We start from the raw sequence: 16,897 nt of genomic DNA on the forward strand, positions 1-16,897 counted from the left end.
ATTATCTCAGACTTCTGGAAGCTGGAAGCCTGAGATAAAAGTGTCAGCGGGCTTGGTTTCCTCTGAAGGCTGTGAGAAGCTGTCACAGTGGCCAGTGACGTTCACCCAAAGTGTGATTATTGCTTATTGAAAACTGAGGGCTGGGAGGGAGAATCAGCCCCAGGCCTCTCTCCGGGCTTCGGGTGGGTGGCTGACAGTCTTTGGAATTCCCTTGCTTGTAGAAATCCTCCCATCTCTGACTTCATCTCCACGTGGTGTTTTCCCTGTGTCCTCTCTGCCTGCAAATTTGCCCTTTTTATGAGGACACAAGTCATTAGATTAGGGCCCATCCTAATGACCTCATTTTAACATATTACTCCTGTAAAGATCCTATCTTGAACTAAGGTCACATTCTGAGGTACCAGGGGTTTAGGACGTCAACATATTTTGGGGAGGGGATCTAATTCAAGCCGCCTGAGGCCTTACTCATCTGCCCCTCACGGCAAGGGCGGGGGTCTGCGTTCGCCCGGCTGGACCCTGAGTTTGTCTCCACACAGCCCTGGTGTGTTTATCACCAGACACACAGCCCTTCTCCCTTTGAATTGTGACTTCTTGGGCCCAGTTAGCCAGAGGCAGGGCAAACAGACCAATTCAAGCCTGCAGAGCCTGAAAAGGGAAGTTTCATTAGTCATTCCTCTGGTTTCTCCGAGTTAGCGCACACTATCAGCTTTGCCTGATTATTCTCACTCTTCACACCTCCTTGGGAAGGGGAGCAGAAGCCACTTCCCTGGCCCACCCAGGCCTCTCTGCAGTGGGACCCTTGCCAGGCAGCTGTGAGGGGAAGGCAGCAGGAGCTCCGAGGACCTTTGGGCTGTGAGCCTGTTAGTCGTGGAGGCAGAAACACTGAGGTCAGGCAACTCTGGTGTGGGAGTCAGGAAAGAGGAGGTGCAGGGGGAAAGGGGAAGACAAGGGGATAAAGGGGGCTGGGAAAGAGACAGTATCATCATAGATTTTCCTATAAACTAGGTAATTTGTGGGTATATATATAAATGGTCTGTTCATTAGGCTGAAAGGCAGTTGTGTCTGTTACTTAGGATTATATTTGGCTCTGTATAATAGAGAATCCTCAAATACTAGAGGCTTTGTAAAGATTGACCTTAATTCTCCTATCCATAAAAGAAGTCTGCCGACAGACAATATAGAGCTGGTATGGCAATCCTGCGGTCATCAGGAAACCAAGCTGCACTTAAGATTCTGTACCCTCAACCTTAACATGTCTCCTCTTGGCCCCTGCTAGCTGCTCAGCCTCCAGCCATCACATCCAGATTCCAGACAACAGGAAAAGGGCCCCTCAGAGACTCCACACATTACTTTTGCTTATACCTCATTAGCAATAACTTAGTAAGGTGGTCATATAATCTTTTCTTTGGGTAGCTATGTACTTAAAAAAAACTGCTGCTGCTGCTGCTAAGTCGCTTCAGTCGTGTCCAACTCTGTGCGACCCCACAGATGGCAGGCTCCCCCATCCCTGGGATTCTCCAGGCAAGAACACTGGAGTGGGTTGCCATTTCCTTCTCCAATGCAGGAAAGTGAAAGTGAAGTCTCTCAGTCGTGTCCGACTTTCCAGACCCCATGAACTGCAGCCTACCAGGCTTCTCCATCCATGGGATTTTCCAGGCAAGAGTACTGGAGTGGGGTGCCAAACAAAAACTAGGAATGTGTTATTAAGAAAAGAAGAAAAAATGTTGGAGAGCAACAGTGATTTCTACCATCACATTGTATATGAAGGGAAGACAGTTATCATCTAAATTCCCACTACGAACAAAGCTAGTGGAGGTGATGGAATTCCAGTTGAGCTATTTCAAATCCTGAAAGATGATTTTGTGAAAGTGCTGCACTCCATATGCCAGCAAATTTGGAAAACTCAGCAGTGGCCACAGGACTGGAAAAGGTCAGTTTTCGTTCCAATCCCAAAGAAAGGCAATGCCAAAGAATGCTCAAACTACCACACAATTGCACTCATCTCACATGCTAGTAAAGTAATGCTCAAAATTCTCCAAGCCAGGCTTCAGCAATATGTGAACCGTGAACTTCCTGATGTTCAAGCTGGTTTTAGAAAAGGCAGAGGAACCAGAGATCAAATTGTCAACATCCGCTGGATCATGGAAAAAGCAAGAGAGTTCCAGAAAAACATCTATTTTTGCTTTATTGACTATGCCAAAGCCTTTGACTGTGTGGATCACAATAAACTGTGGAAAATTCTGAGAGAGATGGGAATACCAGACCACCTGAACTGCCTCTTGAGAAATCTGTATGCCGGTCAGGAAGCAACAGTTAGAACTGGACATGGAACAACAGACTGGTTCCAAATAGGAAAAGAAGTACGTCAAGGCTGTATATTGTCACCCTGCTTATTTAACTTCTATGCAGAGTACATCATGAGAAACGCTGGACTGGAAGAAACACAAGCTGGAATCAAGATTGCCGGGAGAAATACCAATAACCTCAGATATGCAGATGACACCACCCTTATGGCAGAAAGTGAAGAGGAACTCAAAAGCCTCTTGATGAAGGTGAAAGAGGAGAGTGAAAAAGTTGGCTTAAAGCTCAACATTCAGAAAACAAAGATCATAGCATCCGGTCCCATCACTTCATGGGAAATAGATGGGGAAACAGTGGAAACAGTGTCAGACTATTTTTTGGGGCTCCAAAATCACTGCAGATGGTGACTGCAGCCATGAAATTAAAAGACGCTTACTCCTTGGAAGGAAAGTTATGTCCAACCTAGATAGCATATTCAAAAGCAGAGACATCACTTTGCCAACAAAGGTCTTTCTAGTCAAGGCTATGGTTTTTCCTGTGGTCATGTATGGATGTGAGAGTTGGACTGTGAAGAAGGCTGAGCACCGAAGAATTGATGCTTTTGAACTGTGTTGTTGGAGAAGACTCTTGAGTGTCCCTTGGACTGCAAGGAGATCCAACCAGTCCATTCTGAGGGAGATCAGCCCTGGGATTTCTTTGGAAGGAATGATGCTAAAGCTAAAACTCCAGTCCTTTGGCCACCTCATGCGAAGAGTTGACTCATTGGAAAAGACTCTGATGCTGGGAGGGATTGGGGGCAGGAGGAGAAGGGGACGACAGAGGATGAGATGGCTGGATGGCATCACTGACTCGATAGATGTGAGTCTGGGAGTTGGTGATGGACAGGGAGGCCTGGCGTGCTGCGATTCATGGGGTCGCAAAGAGTCGGACACGACTGAGTGACTGAACTGAACTGAACATGCTTGAGAAAAGGATGCTCCTGACGCACAAAATCTTTATGTCCCACAGAATCTCCGCTTCCAATGTCATGTTCCACTGCCCTTGAATCATTCTTCAGGTCTCAGCTTTAACCTCCTTCACTCAAGGAACTCTCTCCAGACTTCTCAGCCTGCATTAGCCTCCTTGTCTCATGTCTCTGTTGCGTCTTGTGCTTCTCCTTCAAAGCCCTCTACCTCCTATTCATCATTGAATTTTAGCTGAAGTTACTTGTGTAAGGACCACCCTCCCTCTAAACTAGACTGTCCTCTCCCTGAGGGCAGGGGCTGTGCCTTGCCCACCATCATCTTGGAAGTTGGTGTAGAGGAAGAAGAACTTCCTTCCACCCTTTTAGGATCTGGAACTGGACTGAAGACTTCAATTGACATGAGACAGATTAACAGGAGAAAAGCATACAATTTTATGTGCTATTTTTACATCTACAGAGGAATCTTCAAAAGGAAAATGAAGACCTGAAGAAGCTGTTGGGCCCTGGATATTTATACACCATTTAAACAAAAACAATACATTGTGGGGATGTGACAAGACAAAGGGGCTTAGGCATGGGGCAGTGAACTGTGGGCCATTGACTAGGAGATAGATAGAGGAACCAATGGAAGATAAGTGTCATTTTAGTGGGTTTGTTTGTACAGGTCCATTTGGGCCTCTTCTAGTCTCTGGAGATAAGAATGTTCTCTCTTCCTAGTGCATAGAGGTCACCATTCTTGGGGGAAGATTTTGTGACCCGCTTTTAGGTAGAAAGGGGGAGGTCAGAGAGCCTTTCCTGCATCTGCTGTTTCTCAAGTGACTTCGGCTCAAAATAATCAATACAGGTGGCATATTTTGGGGGTGGCATGTTCTGAACCCCTTCATAGATCCTCAGTAACTATTTGTTAACTGACTGCCGTCAAGTGATTAGAATACTAGAGAGGTCCCAGACTCAAGGCTGGTTCCAGTGAGACTCTTCTTTAACTGACTGCCCTGGTTGAGACCAGGGGAGACCGGCTCCTCCTGAGTTGTCCACCTGGCAGGATTTGGGTAGCCTGAGCATGCACGTCGAGGTCTGGGAGGGTTGGGGTTGAGGCTGCCAGACCAGCCTCTCTGAGGAGAACTCCCACACCAAACTCCGCTTTAGGAAGCCAGCTCTGGCCAGAAGTACGCCCAGGAGGGCAGGGGAACAGAAACTGCTGCAGTGTGGGTGAGATTTAGATCTGAAAATGTAGCCAGCTACCCAGTGTTTGGAGAAGAAAAGTAGGTCACCATCTTCCCCTCAGTCTGCTCTGACGTCATCCCCAGGCTCGAAAGGGGAAGGAAGGTTTGTGTGATCTCTGGCACCACAGGCTGTGGGCACATTTGCTCACACTCAGCATTGTGAGAACTCTGCCCCACCCCTGCCATTCTCAAGATTCCCTTAAAATCAAGGAACCATCAGCTGGGCTGTTCATTCAGCCTTGAGGTCTCAGATAGGAAGGCTTCCCGAGGCCGGCTTTTTGAGAAAGAGTCCATTTCTCTACCACCCAAGCCAAAAGGCAGGACCCAGCCAATGGCAGGATTTCCAAACCCTCCATTTAAAACCTGTCCAATTAAGAGACGAGCAGTCTGTGCTCTGGCACAGGAGCACAGGGTTTTAAAGGAGAGAGCAAGAAAGAGAGAGAGAGGTGGGAGCCCTGAGAGACCATGATGCTGACCACTGACGAGCAGCCCTAAGAACATGACTCCCTCCAAGGCTCCAGCCCAGGGGGAGGTGAGGCCAGGATGGAGCAATGCAGCGGGAGTTCAGTCGCTCAGTCCTGTCTGAATCCTTGCGACCCTGTGGACTTTGCCCACTGGGCCCCTCTGTCCATGGGATTTCCCAGGCAAGAATACTGAATTAGATTGCCATTCCCTTGACCAAGGGATCTTCCCAACCCAGGGACTGAACCCCTGTCTCCTGCTTTGTCGGCGGATTCTTGACTCTTGAGCCACCAGGGAGAAATGCAGACTTCATCTCCAACTTGAATTCCCCACTGAATCCTGTCCTTCCACATTCACCACGAAGAAATTCAGTCATCACAGCCTGGGCGACCTTCAACCACTTCTGACTAAGAGGCCAAAAGTGATATTTACCCCTGGTGTGATGTGGGGATTTTCTGGGGCAGAGTTGAGAGGATTAGCTGCTGTCTTCCTCTGGTTTGCAAGGGCTTTTGATTAAATATTCAAGAATTTTGTAAGCCAGTTGTTAAACCATTAGTAACGCTGCCATGGTGGGAGTATTGACACTGTGGAAATTGGCAAATACTACAAATTAGAGTTTGTTTTTTTGTTTTGTTTTGTTTTTCCCCAGAGAGCTGCTTTACCAGCCACAGACTCATACAAGAGGAACTCTGAGAGGGCTAGAGTTGGAGGAGACCATGGGGTGAGCAGTGCTAAGGGCAACTGGTGCTTTCCTGATGCCTTCATCATGTCGCCCTTGGCTTTTAGACATTTCCTTGGGGGTCCGTGTTTTCTCTGTGGAAACATCTATGGATGCACTCCTGCTCCACCAGGGAACATGAAGAAATTTACTTTCAGTTGCCCCTATGCAAAAGGACTCCAAGAACACAACTTCCAAAGGCAGCAGGTGCATTGTCTTGAAGAAAGAGAAGAGAAGGAAAAACTGAGTGGCCCCTTTAATAGCAACAAGTGAGTGCAGAATTAGATCTGGGCAGCCTGATCCCCAAAACTTAGTTTCCTTCAAATCCCCTGATGCAATCAGCAACCCAAACCTGCAGTTAAGACCACGTTTCTTATGTAAGTAGATCCCTCTGCTTCAGATTTCATTTTCAGAGGTCACAGAAGTTTAAAAGGGAAACACTATGTTCATGAAAAGGACCATAAAAGAGACTGGGATTGGTATAAAGGAAGGTTCTTAAATTTCACCATGTTGGTCAACCTGGGGGAGGGTGTGCTTCTGGAAAAACAGATTTCTAGGGCTTTCTCTGAGAAATTGAGACTTTGCAGATGTGCAGAGGTGGCCAAGCACCATCCTTTTTTAAAAAACATTTCATTTATTTTTAACTGAAGGATAATTGTTTTTACAGTATTGTGTTGGTTTCTCCCAAACACCAACCTGCATCAGCCATAGGTTTACCCGCGTCCTGTCCCACTTGAGCACTAGCCTTTTTAACAGCCCCTGCCTCTACCCCCACATCTGCTATTGGTGGCCTAAGGACCACACTTTGAGAAACTGGTCCCAAGGGGATCCTCGGGAGGAATTCTATAGAGGGAGTAACCCTGAGTGGGACCTTCCTCTCTACCTGGATCAGCCACCTGTGATCAGAATCGCCCAGGGCCATGCCCAGAGCAGGGGCAGCCTCCTCGCCCAGGCTCCTCTCCTTGGAATCGAGGGATGACAGTGAACTTGATTCTTGGCACAAATGCAGAGAAGTCCTTCCCCCCATGGACCCAGAGAACCCTCCAGGAATCACTGAAAGTCATCAGATTGATTGTGCTTGCTGAAAGCACCTTAAGAGTTTAGATTTATAAGGTTTAGCAAAACTCCTCTCAGTAACTCAAATCCACATGCAGAGATGAGGTGGAAAGGGGCTGTGGCATTCCACAGATGGTTCACTCTGGAGAGAAACCACTGATCCACAATTGTCCCCCCTCTGCCACTCCTGTACACCACCCCCAGAAAGACATCCCACTCCATATCTAGGCAGCCCGGCCCTGCCATGATGCTAGAGGGCATCATGGTAATAGAGAGAAAGAAAAGATGCCAGGCTTCACCTCTGCTCACAGCATACTTCCTGGCCCGAGGAGACTTCTACTGCACCCCTGCCTTGGCTGTACTCTTTATATTTCTAAGCCACTTCCTGTTTCCATTTCTAGGTCATAAGCCAGGCTTACAGTTGGTGGGGTTCACTCACCCAGGAGGCCCAGCTCTTCTTATCTCCCCTCAGAGACCATGGCTGCCTCTTGGGGAAGGGTTCAGAGTGTGCAGCTTGGAAGACACACAACTTGTCCTCAGCTTTTCAGAATGCCGAGGCCCAGAAACTTAGCCCGCCTGGGAGGTCTGTGATTTGCTTGGGTTGTGTTTCTCTGCCTTGCTGATGCCCAAGTGCTCAGTTCCCTGGACGGACTGGATGAGCATGCTTTGTGAAGACTCTGCAAAGACCTCATCAGAAACCTCACTCCTCCAGAAAACCAGCAGGCACCAGCTAGCTTTCCCAGAGGGAGATGTGAACAAGAAGCCATTCACGAGCATTCTCTCTGGAAACCAAATTTCAAAACAAGGAGGAAACCACAGCTCAGCTGTGTGCTGGTGTTTGGCAACATGGGCTCACTTGAAAAGAGACAAGCACAGGCTTTGCACAATTTTATTGCCGTCGCTCTGTGATTTCTAAGCAGTTTACTCCCGATTTCCACCACTCACTGGGGAAAGATTATCCTGGTGGAATGCTGAGTGCTCAGGACAAGCCATTGGACGATTGGGTCAAGGTACATGTGCCAAGTCAGCATCAGGCTGTTGTTTTTGCCTCCCAATTCCGTTCTCTAACCTTCTTTTTTTTTTACCCTGTGAAAATGTATCATAAGCTGGAACACACCTAAGATGGCACAGAAAATGCAGAGCTTCGATTTTTTCCCTGTGCCCCCAAGTGAGCCAGGCATGATGCCAAGGCTTGGGCAGGTCCCCTGAATGGATCATCCATGTCGTCTTCACCTGCACACTATAGCTTTTTCTACAATAAGGAAGGGAAGAGGAAAGAAGAAGCCAAAAAAGGAAAAAAAAAAAAAAAAGGACCCAGAACTGTAACTGAGCAGGACCCTGTGGGGGTCTTCCCAGGACGAACCCCTCCCCCATATCCTCTGCTGTAGCTCCTCTCTGAAGTACCTAGATCATAGTAGCGGATACACATTTCCTGAGCTGTTTTATAGATGTTAAAATCCCCACCAAATGGAAGAAATCAACTACTTGATGACCATGAGCACACAGCCCCCAGACCTACTGACGCCTAGGGATTGATAATGGGACCTTGCCCTGTTATCACATCATCAATGAATCAGAGAACTGTGCACAAACTGCTCCCGTGCTCTGTGACTCCTCTCCTTCCCTGGATTTTAAAGATGCTTTCCTGAAACCCACCAGGGAGTTCAGAGCACTAGCTGCCCTGGACGTCTTGCTTGGTGCCCTGTGATGAATGCTGCACTTTGCTTCACCACAGCCTGCTGTCAGTAGGTTGACTTGGGTGAGCAGACCCGGGTTTGGTTCAGTAACAAGCCTAGGGGACAGGGATGCAGGCTGCCTCTCACTCAAGGCAGCAAGATTATCTCCAAAGAGAGAACCAGGTGCAGAGAAAAAACAAAGCCACACGCAAATCAACCGAAATCTGAACATAAACCATGTCTCTTAATTATTGAGGATATAAAGAAATAGGAAATCTCATATCCTGTGGTAGAAACATACACTGGAAGAACTTGGTTGGTTGGCAAGTTTGAGGCAGAGACAATACTCTGTGTTCATTGGACTCTTGTGTTTTCCTCCTGGACACACATAAAGACTACATTTCCCAGCCTCCCTGGCAGTTAGAACTGTTCACTTGACTGAGTTCGGGACAAAGGGAAAGTGGCAAAGGAAGTGATAAGAGTCACTTCCAAATCTGGACCTAAAACCACCTGTGCAATTCTCCATGTCTTTCCTTCTCTTCCTACCCCTTTGCCTATTGGTTGAAATCAGAGCATCCAGGGAAGAACTCCAAGGTCCTGGCAAATACAGAGCCATCATACGACCAAATCTTGGTTCTAGATGACAGGGCAGAGCTCCTTCCATTTCCAACCACAATACCTACTTTGAACTGCAGCGTAAGAGAGAAATCAATATTGACTGTGTTAAGCCACAGAGCTTGGCAGAGTGTAAGAAGATTTAGCCTATTCTGACTGATGCAGTAGTATCAAAAGCCTTACAAATATCCATAAGCTTTGACCCAGCAATTACATTCTTTGGAGCATATCCTAAGGAAATAAGTAAGAGTAGTCACTACAGTATTGGTTATTACAACAAAAAAATGATAAACAACATTAATAATGAAGACCAAAGCCTAGGACCTCGTAGAAGATTCATTAAAGAAATAATACAGCTCTGTAAAGAAATACTAGACATTTAAAATCATTGAAATGTATTTCTTGACTTGAAAAACTTTCATAGTGTTTGTGAAACACTATGATATAGTGTGTTTGTGTTTATGTTAGTGTTTGTGGTATAGTGTTATGTGAAAAAGAACAACAGAACATAACCATTGGTATATAAATACATATGCGCATAGAAAAATGTCTGGAAATATACCAAAATAGCAGTGATTATTTCTGGTATTAGGATTACAGGTGGCTTTTTTCTGCAGTTTTATGCCTTTTCTGCAATTAGCATATATTTCTTGAGTTAAAATTTTATTTTATTTTATTTTTAAACTTTACATAATTGTATTAGTTTTGCCAAATATCAAAATGAATCCGCCACAGGTATACATGTGTTAGTAGCCAGCTGGAAATGGATGTGTCACCTTTGAACTTGAAGGTTGGCCTTGCTCTCTCTGTGTAAGTGTATTCCATGCAAAAGAAACCTAGGTCCTTTGGATGCTCAAGGGCTAAAACCCCACCATCCCTACACATCTGCTTTACCTTCACCACGGGGAGCAGTGCCCAAGCCCTTCTCAAATCTTCCAGGCTCAGTTCCACTGACAGATTTCTCTGGCTTTAAGGAAGAAAGTACTTTTTCATCACAATGTTTTCCAGGATTTCCTCAGAGGGTTGATGGGCCTCTGAACTCTCTTCTTTCTGGGTCCCCATTTGGATGATTTTGGAAAACTGTGGCCACAGATCCTCTCTCCCTCGAGACCAGCTGGGTGATGCAGACCCTGCCGACACTGCAGAGAGCGGGGCAGGAAATTACACACTAAGCATAGGTCTTTATTCTGAAACCCAGCAACCTCGCCGCAAAATAAACTCAAGGGCCCTCCAGCCTTGGTGCCCTGACCCACCAGATCAGAGAGTCTTATGCAATCTCTGCTGATGAACTTTGAATACAAAGTAAGGCTGTAGGTTTTTGTTTTGACCTTCCAACCACATGATCATGCCAGAATTAAGGTGGAACTCCAATTTTTTTTTTCCCCTCCCAAATGACTCCCTGTTCTTTTCAACAGACACTCAGAGAATAAGCCTCTGAGGTTTCCTGTTGTGGAAAGTTCTTTGCATTCTGTGACAGTACCATGTAATAACTCAACTCCTGTATAAGTTTTGTGTATAGTAGGGTAAAGCTATTTTAGTTGAACTTAATGTTTTTTTTGGCAAATCATGTGTCCCCCAAATGAAGACACATAAGGAAGAAACAGCTTATTTTCAGCATGAGATCCCAACAGCCTGCATTAGGAAAAGTGACTTCCCTTTTGAAGGCTGAAGCCTGGCACCTGAGAGAGCCGACAAAAACACTTCCATAGCTCTTTCCCATTTTCCCCCGCAGCTCAAATCCTTCCTGCCTTTCAAGGCCAAGCAGAAGAAAGTACAGAGGCCTCCATGGGCAGGCCAGCCCACATCAACATCTCTCCTGCCCCAAATCCCTTTCTAGTGAAAAGGCTCGGTCATGTGATATACGACCTGAGTGCTGAGGAAACTTTCTGGGCCAGCGTGGTCACATTCACATCAGTGCCCAGCTTAACCACTGCTCAGGGGTCCCACTCACTCAGGTCTCAGCCCCTTGAAGACTCCTCTTTCCCTAGGTATTGAGAATCCAACAGAATAGTGGTTAAGCACACAGGCCTTGGAGCTGGAGTGCTGTGTGATCTTGGGCAACCCTGAATCTCACTTTCTTGTGCGCCTGGTTCTAATCTTAATAGTTGTGAGGATTAAAGAAGGAACTCAGGAAAGACACTTCACACTCAAAAAAGACGGTGTTCCATTTTTAAAAGTGGCCCCCAAGTCCTTTGACCCACCTCCACCCAGAGGTGTTTGCTTTGGATCCCCTCTCCTGGAATCTGGTCTCTGAAACTGCCTGAACAACAAACAGAATGTCGGTGGGGGATGCCCATGCCTTCAGAAGCCTGGGCAGGGCTTGAGCCCCGCCTCACTCTTGGAACCCAGAGGCCATATGGTGAGGGAGCCTGGCCACACAGAGGGGTGTGATCTGGCAGAAAGGCCCAGAGGCAGTGTTGGCCAACAGTCAGCGTAAAAGCTGACTCCAGGTACAGCCACCATCTGACTGCAACCTAGGAAATTGGAGATTAGCAAGAAATTAGCAAGAAACACCTCCCTGATTCCAGTGAACCCCCAGAACCACAGTGATAGGAATAAAATAACTGTCATTTTAAGTCCCTAAGTGTTCCACTGATTCATTGCTCTGCGGCCTTTTCTTGTTGCTGGTGGGAGGGCTCCCATGGGTCCAGGAGTGACCCTGACCCTAGATCACCTGTCCTCCCTAATCCTGATGCTTCTTCCTCTCCAGCTTCATACAGTCAGGCGTGCCCTTCCCCACAACATGTCTGTAGGTCTCTGAACCCAACTGTGGACCAAATCCAACTTTTCTTCCCAGAGGACACTTCTCCACTCCCAAGCCATTCAATGCATTCAAAGAACTGTCTGGGAAGAAGGATGCCACCCAACTCTGAGACAGGACAGCCTCGGACACTCACAAGCTGCCTTGTTCTCTTATTATACTTGCTGTGTGTTCAGTTCAGTTGCTGAGTCGTGTCTGACTCTTTTCGACCCCATGAATTGCAACACGCCAGGCCTCTCTGTGCATCACCAACTCCCGGAGTTCACTCAAACCCATGTCCATCGAGTTGGTGATGCCATCCAGCCATCTCATCCTCTGTCGTGCCCTTCTCCTCCTGCCCCCAATCCCTCGCAGCATCAGGGTCTTTTCCAATGAGTCAACTCTTTGCATGAGGTGGCCAAAGTATTGGAGTTTCAGCTTCAGCATCAGTCCTTCCAATGAACACCCAGGACTGATCTCCTTTAGGAGGTGTTAGACATTGTTTTATCAAAATGAATGTAAGTTTCTTGAGGGCAGGAGCCCTGTTTAAGTTTTATTTTTGGAGCCTTTTTTTTTTTTTTTTTGCAATTTAAATTTTTGAGTGAATTGTCATTTTTTGAGAAAATGATGATCATAGCTAACTGAAATGAGATGAGCCTGAAAAACCCAAGTCCATGACAATTCTCAAAAGGGAGAAGGAGAAAGGTCCCACTGCCCAGTGTGAGTTTGTTCATGCCCAGACTCTCAAGAAATGAAGCAGGTATATGGGGATAAGTCATTCATTTCTTAAAACAGGGTGAAAATGGCTCAGATACATGAAGATTTCAGGGGACGGAGGGTTTCAGTTTCAATGTTGTCTCCTTACTGGGTCATTCAAGTCATTTACTGTAGTCTTCCAAGATGTAAAAAATAGTTCGCTTGCTGAGTTGATAACTTCAAAAGTCTTGACATTTAGGACGGATACTAGATTGCAGTAATCGTCAGGTGAAGCATATTCAGTGGCCAGGAAGGGGACTGGGGGAGTAATGGTGGACAGGGGAGTGATGGTGGTCCGGAGGAGTGTCACACACCTGCTCATCCACAAGCTCCATCTGGAAGCGTGTTACATGATGTCTCCTGCTCTACGGAACCATCTCCCTGAGTTTCCCTATCAGTTGTCAACGAAGAAGCTTAACCTACTGTGTGACTTTGGCTTCTCTTGGTCAACCGTGTGCCTCCCCTCCTGGGACTATACTGGTCAATCCCACCTCCGGGTTGGGTGGTGGTATCTCCTCTGTGCTCTGGCAGCTCTCCATGCTTTTTCATCACAACCCTTACACTGCTGCACTGTGTATGTGTACACATCTCCCCTTCCAACACACTATGAGCTTCTGGAGGATCTTGACAGTCATTTGTTTTCCTCTTTCTGCTCCTTAGAAGTAGCAGGACCTCCTTAATAAGGCTTTAAATGAATGTGTGTGTGTGTGCCCAGTTGTGTCTGACTCTTTGTGACCCATGGACCCCAAAGATTTTTGGATCCCATGGATTCCACCAGGCTCCTCTGTCCATGGACTTCTCCAGACAAGAATACTGGAGTGGGTTGCCATTCCCTGCTACAGGAGATCTTCCTGACCCAGAGATTGAACCCAGGTCTCCTGCATTGCAGGCATATTCTTTATCATCTGAGCCACCAGGGATTTAAATGAATAAGTAAATGAATGGGTGAATAAAATAAGTTTCCACTATTTCCTTATATATTTCAACCAGCACAGGCCACCTGCTTCTTCCCAAATGCGCCCTGTGTTTCCTTGTCTCTGAGGGGACTATGTCTTGCGTTTGTGGAAGTCTTCCCAGTACACACAGTAGCGCGGCAGCAAGATTGGCCGCATCATTTGTATGATCCAGTGGAAAATGAACGAGAAATGTGCAGTCACAGACTCTGAAGGGGCCCTCCTTCAAAAATTGTTAAGAATTTCAAACTGGTGACAGTGGAGCTCTAAGCCGAGCCCAGGGTCCTTCTAAGCGCCGGGCCCCGTGTGACTGCACACGTCTCACATCCACGTACTGCTCTGTGAGCGGCGGTTGTTTGCATGGGCGGTGCATGCCACGCCCCTCCTTGTGGTAATGGCAGCTTTTGTTTCTGTGCGGCTTGTGTGGGACTGAGGCCACCTTTGCTACTTCAGATGGGCCTGTGATACTGGGCTGGCCAATGAGAGCCCTGCATCCTCCAGGTTATGATTAGTTCAGGGAAGGGCATGTGACCCAAGCCCAACCAATGAGAACTGTACCTCAGAATTTTGATGTAGGTGAAAAGGTATCTTTTTGCTGGTGCTAAGTCACCAGGAAGTTAACCTAGAGTCCCTGGGGATTGCTAATTGGAGGAAATTCTGCCGGAGATAAAGCTGACCCTGTAAAATCCGAGTTGAGAAGATAGGGCACTTAGGGGAGAGATTCTTGCCAGCATCATTTAAGCAATTACTGAGCTGATCTTCTCCTTTTCATTTGTATAAACCACTAACTTTCCTTCTTGGCCTAAATCCACCTACCTTGGATTTCAGTCACTTGTAATCAAAACAGTCCTGTGAGTCAAAGCTTAATAAATGCCTTTCAGTTTGAGTAATAGATCTGCAGGGCTTGAAGGAATCCATTGTTTAGTTCTATCACCCATTCTTTGCTTGGTTCCATTTGACTTGAGAATCAGGGCAAGAAATAGAATAGCCCAGGGAGACTGTGACCACATTATTAAAATGAGAATTTATAGAGATGTATCTCTTACCTGTGTTCATTGTTTTGTATGCAGGAGACAAGGATGAAGAGCATGGGGTAGAAGGCCTTTTTGCTTTGGACATTTGAAAACAAAGTTTTTCAGTTAAGCATGTTTTACTTTTATACTATGAAAAAATAAGAATAAAGTTTTTTTTGTTTCAAAGGATTTGAAAAGATGCGACTCCAGCCAGTTCACCTTTCCACAGACTGCTAGGGTAATGATCCCACATAGGTAACTCTGACCAGCCATGCCAACCCTTCGTGTAAAGCCAAGCTCTGCAGAGCACACAAGTTCATCTGAGCCGCACTATCCCCACCCAGGACTCAGCCTGCCCATGCCCCCACCCCACCTGCTCAGAGGGGCTGTGTCAAGGCCAGCAGTCCAGGTGGATGCTTACCGACTTGGGCCTAACCACACCCAAACTATATCCCTTCACATTTCTTTTGGAATCCTGAGGAAATCCTCAGACTGCTGACTTTACTGCCAGTAGCAAACATTATCTACCCTCTGGGTATGCTGGCAGGAAAATCAAATTTTATACCTTCAGGCTGTCCCGAATCTTAAGGCCACTTACCTTCCCCTGTGATCTCACCCCAGTGGCCCTTTACTTCTTCCCAGAGTGAAACCTTCATCTGTGCTTTGCTCGACTCTCGGCCCAGCATGGCTTTCTGACACCCACTCCATCACCAGCCCCCCAGCTTGTCTCCCCTCACACCCTTCCCTGACAACCTCTTTCTTTGGGTTGCCCTCCTCCGTTTAATTGTGAACAGACTCTCCATCCTACTCCTGTGGGCAGACTCTTTACTAATTCATTTTTGCCTCAGTTGAAACTAGATCTTTCCAAGGACACTAGCCTCCCCTGTGGACCTCTCACATTATCAAGTGGAAGCTCTTAGGGCCTTTCCCCACAGCTAGTCCTGCCATCAACTTGGGAGACTTTGGTTTTTCTCATGGGTGTCCTAGCCTTATTGTCTACCTCCTCAACTTCAAGGACTTTCCCTCTCTCCATTTCAACCATGGCCACATCCTGTATGACCTCAAAACTCAGAACTGAAATGTTAAACTCTAATACCCCTAAACTTGGTTACTAGCACTCCCAATGTCAAACACCAACATTTTTGCTTTATTGAGATTTCTGGTCTATGGTCCATTCCATTTTCCCCAAATTTATGCATTCAACAAATCCCTACTGATTCTATGCATGTACCAGGGACTGCTAGGCAAAGCTGGTGAAGCTTCATTCTAGTGGGAAGAGGTTTCAGTTACCTATTGCTTTGCAACGAACCTGTAGACTTTAGTGACTTCAGACAAGGGCTGATTATGTCTCATCTTTCTCTGGTCAGGAACTGGTCATGGGCAGGTTAGGCAGCTCTTCTGCCTCCCTGGGTGTCAGCTGGGATCACTCATCTACATTCAGACATCACTGTACGTCTGTCACTTCCATGCTCCTCCACACAGAAGCCTGAGCCTCCTCACAGCATGGCAGTCTCCAGGTGGTCAGCCTCATCACATGGCAGCCAGCTCCCAAGAGTAAAAGTGGAAGCTGACAGACTTCTTAAAAGTTAGGCCCACAGCTTGGACAGCATCATTTCTGCTGCATTCTGTCAGTCAAGGCAAGTAATAAGAAATCAAAAGTCCAGATTCACTGAAAGGAGAATCAGACCCCACCTCATGATGAGTGGAGTAGCCTGTACGTACAATAAGAGAAGGAATTGGTGGTGGCCGTTTTCAAAGATCATCGACTACAGAGGAGGGAGACGATAGATAGGTAGGCAGATAAACAGGAAAACGCCAGATGGTAGTGAAAGCTGCTCAGACAACTGAAACAGGGTGATTTGATAGAGAACCGCTGAGTAGCTCCTGTAGATTGAGGGGATTTTCAAGGAAGAATCTGAGGAAGAGATATTTAAATTGCAACTTTAAGGCAAGGATTGCCAGCGTGTGAAGATCCAGGCAGGAGGGAGAGCTAGCACAAAAGCTCTAAATGGAATGAGCTGGGCAAGTTTAAGGAATAGAAAGAAGGGGCAGGAGCTAGGGAGTACAGCCAACCACAAAGTGTGTGACTGGAAACAAGGCTAGACAGGTCGGAGGGGCCAGTTCAAATGCACTGGGGGAAGGAGCCTGGATTTTATTCCAGGAGCAGTCAATGGAAAGCCACAGAAGGGTTTTAAGCAGAGAAGGGACAAATACACTGTTAAAAGTTCACTTTGGCTTCCCCATAGGGAATAGGTTGTGAACTATGAGTGTGGAAGCAGCAAGACCAGTCATTGTCTACCATGGAACCCAGAATCAGGAGATGGTGGCTCATTTGGCTGCCAGATGTGGGGAGAAGCATGGACATGTTTGAGGGTTGGGCCATCAGGAGGAGCTGAGACTTGAGCCTGCTCCGTCTCGGT

The 16,897-nt window shown here is 46.8% G+C and overlaps 1 long non-coding RNA gene across 1 annotated transcript in view; it reads right to left on the reverse strand.

The window, feature by feature from the left end:
* Nucleotides 1-16,897, reverse strand: part of LOC129621307 (uncharacterized) — a 52,054-nt gene that overhangs the window by 18,298 nt on the left and 16,859 nt on the right. The window contains exon 2 of the long non-coding RNA XR_008699213.1: nt 9,910-10,154. This is a non-coding gene — a long non-coding RNA (uncharacterized LOC129621307). The remainder of the gene's footprint in view (nt 1-9,909; nt 10,155-16,897) is intronic.

This window comes from Bubalus kerabau, chromosome 10 (genome assembly GCF_029407905.1).
Source record: "Bubalus kerabau isolate K-KA32 ecotype Philippines breed swamp buffalo chromosome 10, PCC_UOA_SB_1v2, whole genome shotgun sequence".
Classification (NCBI taxonomy): Eukaryota; Metazoa; Chordata; class Mammalia; order Artiodactyla; family Bovidae; genus Bubalus; species Bubalus kerabau.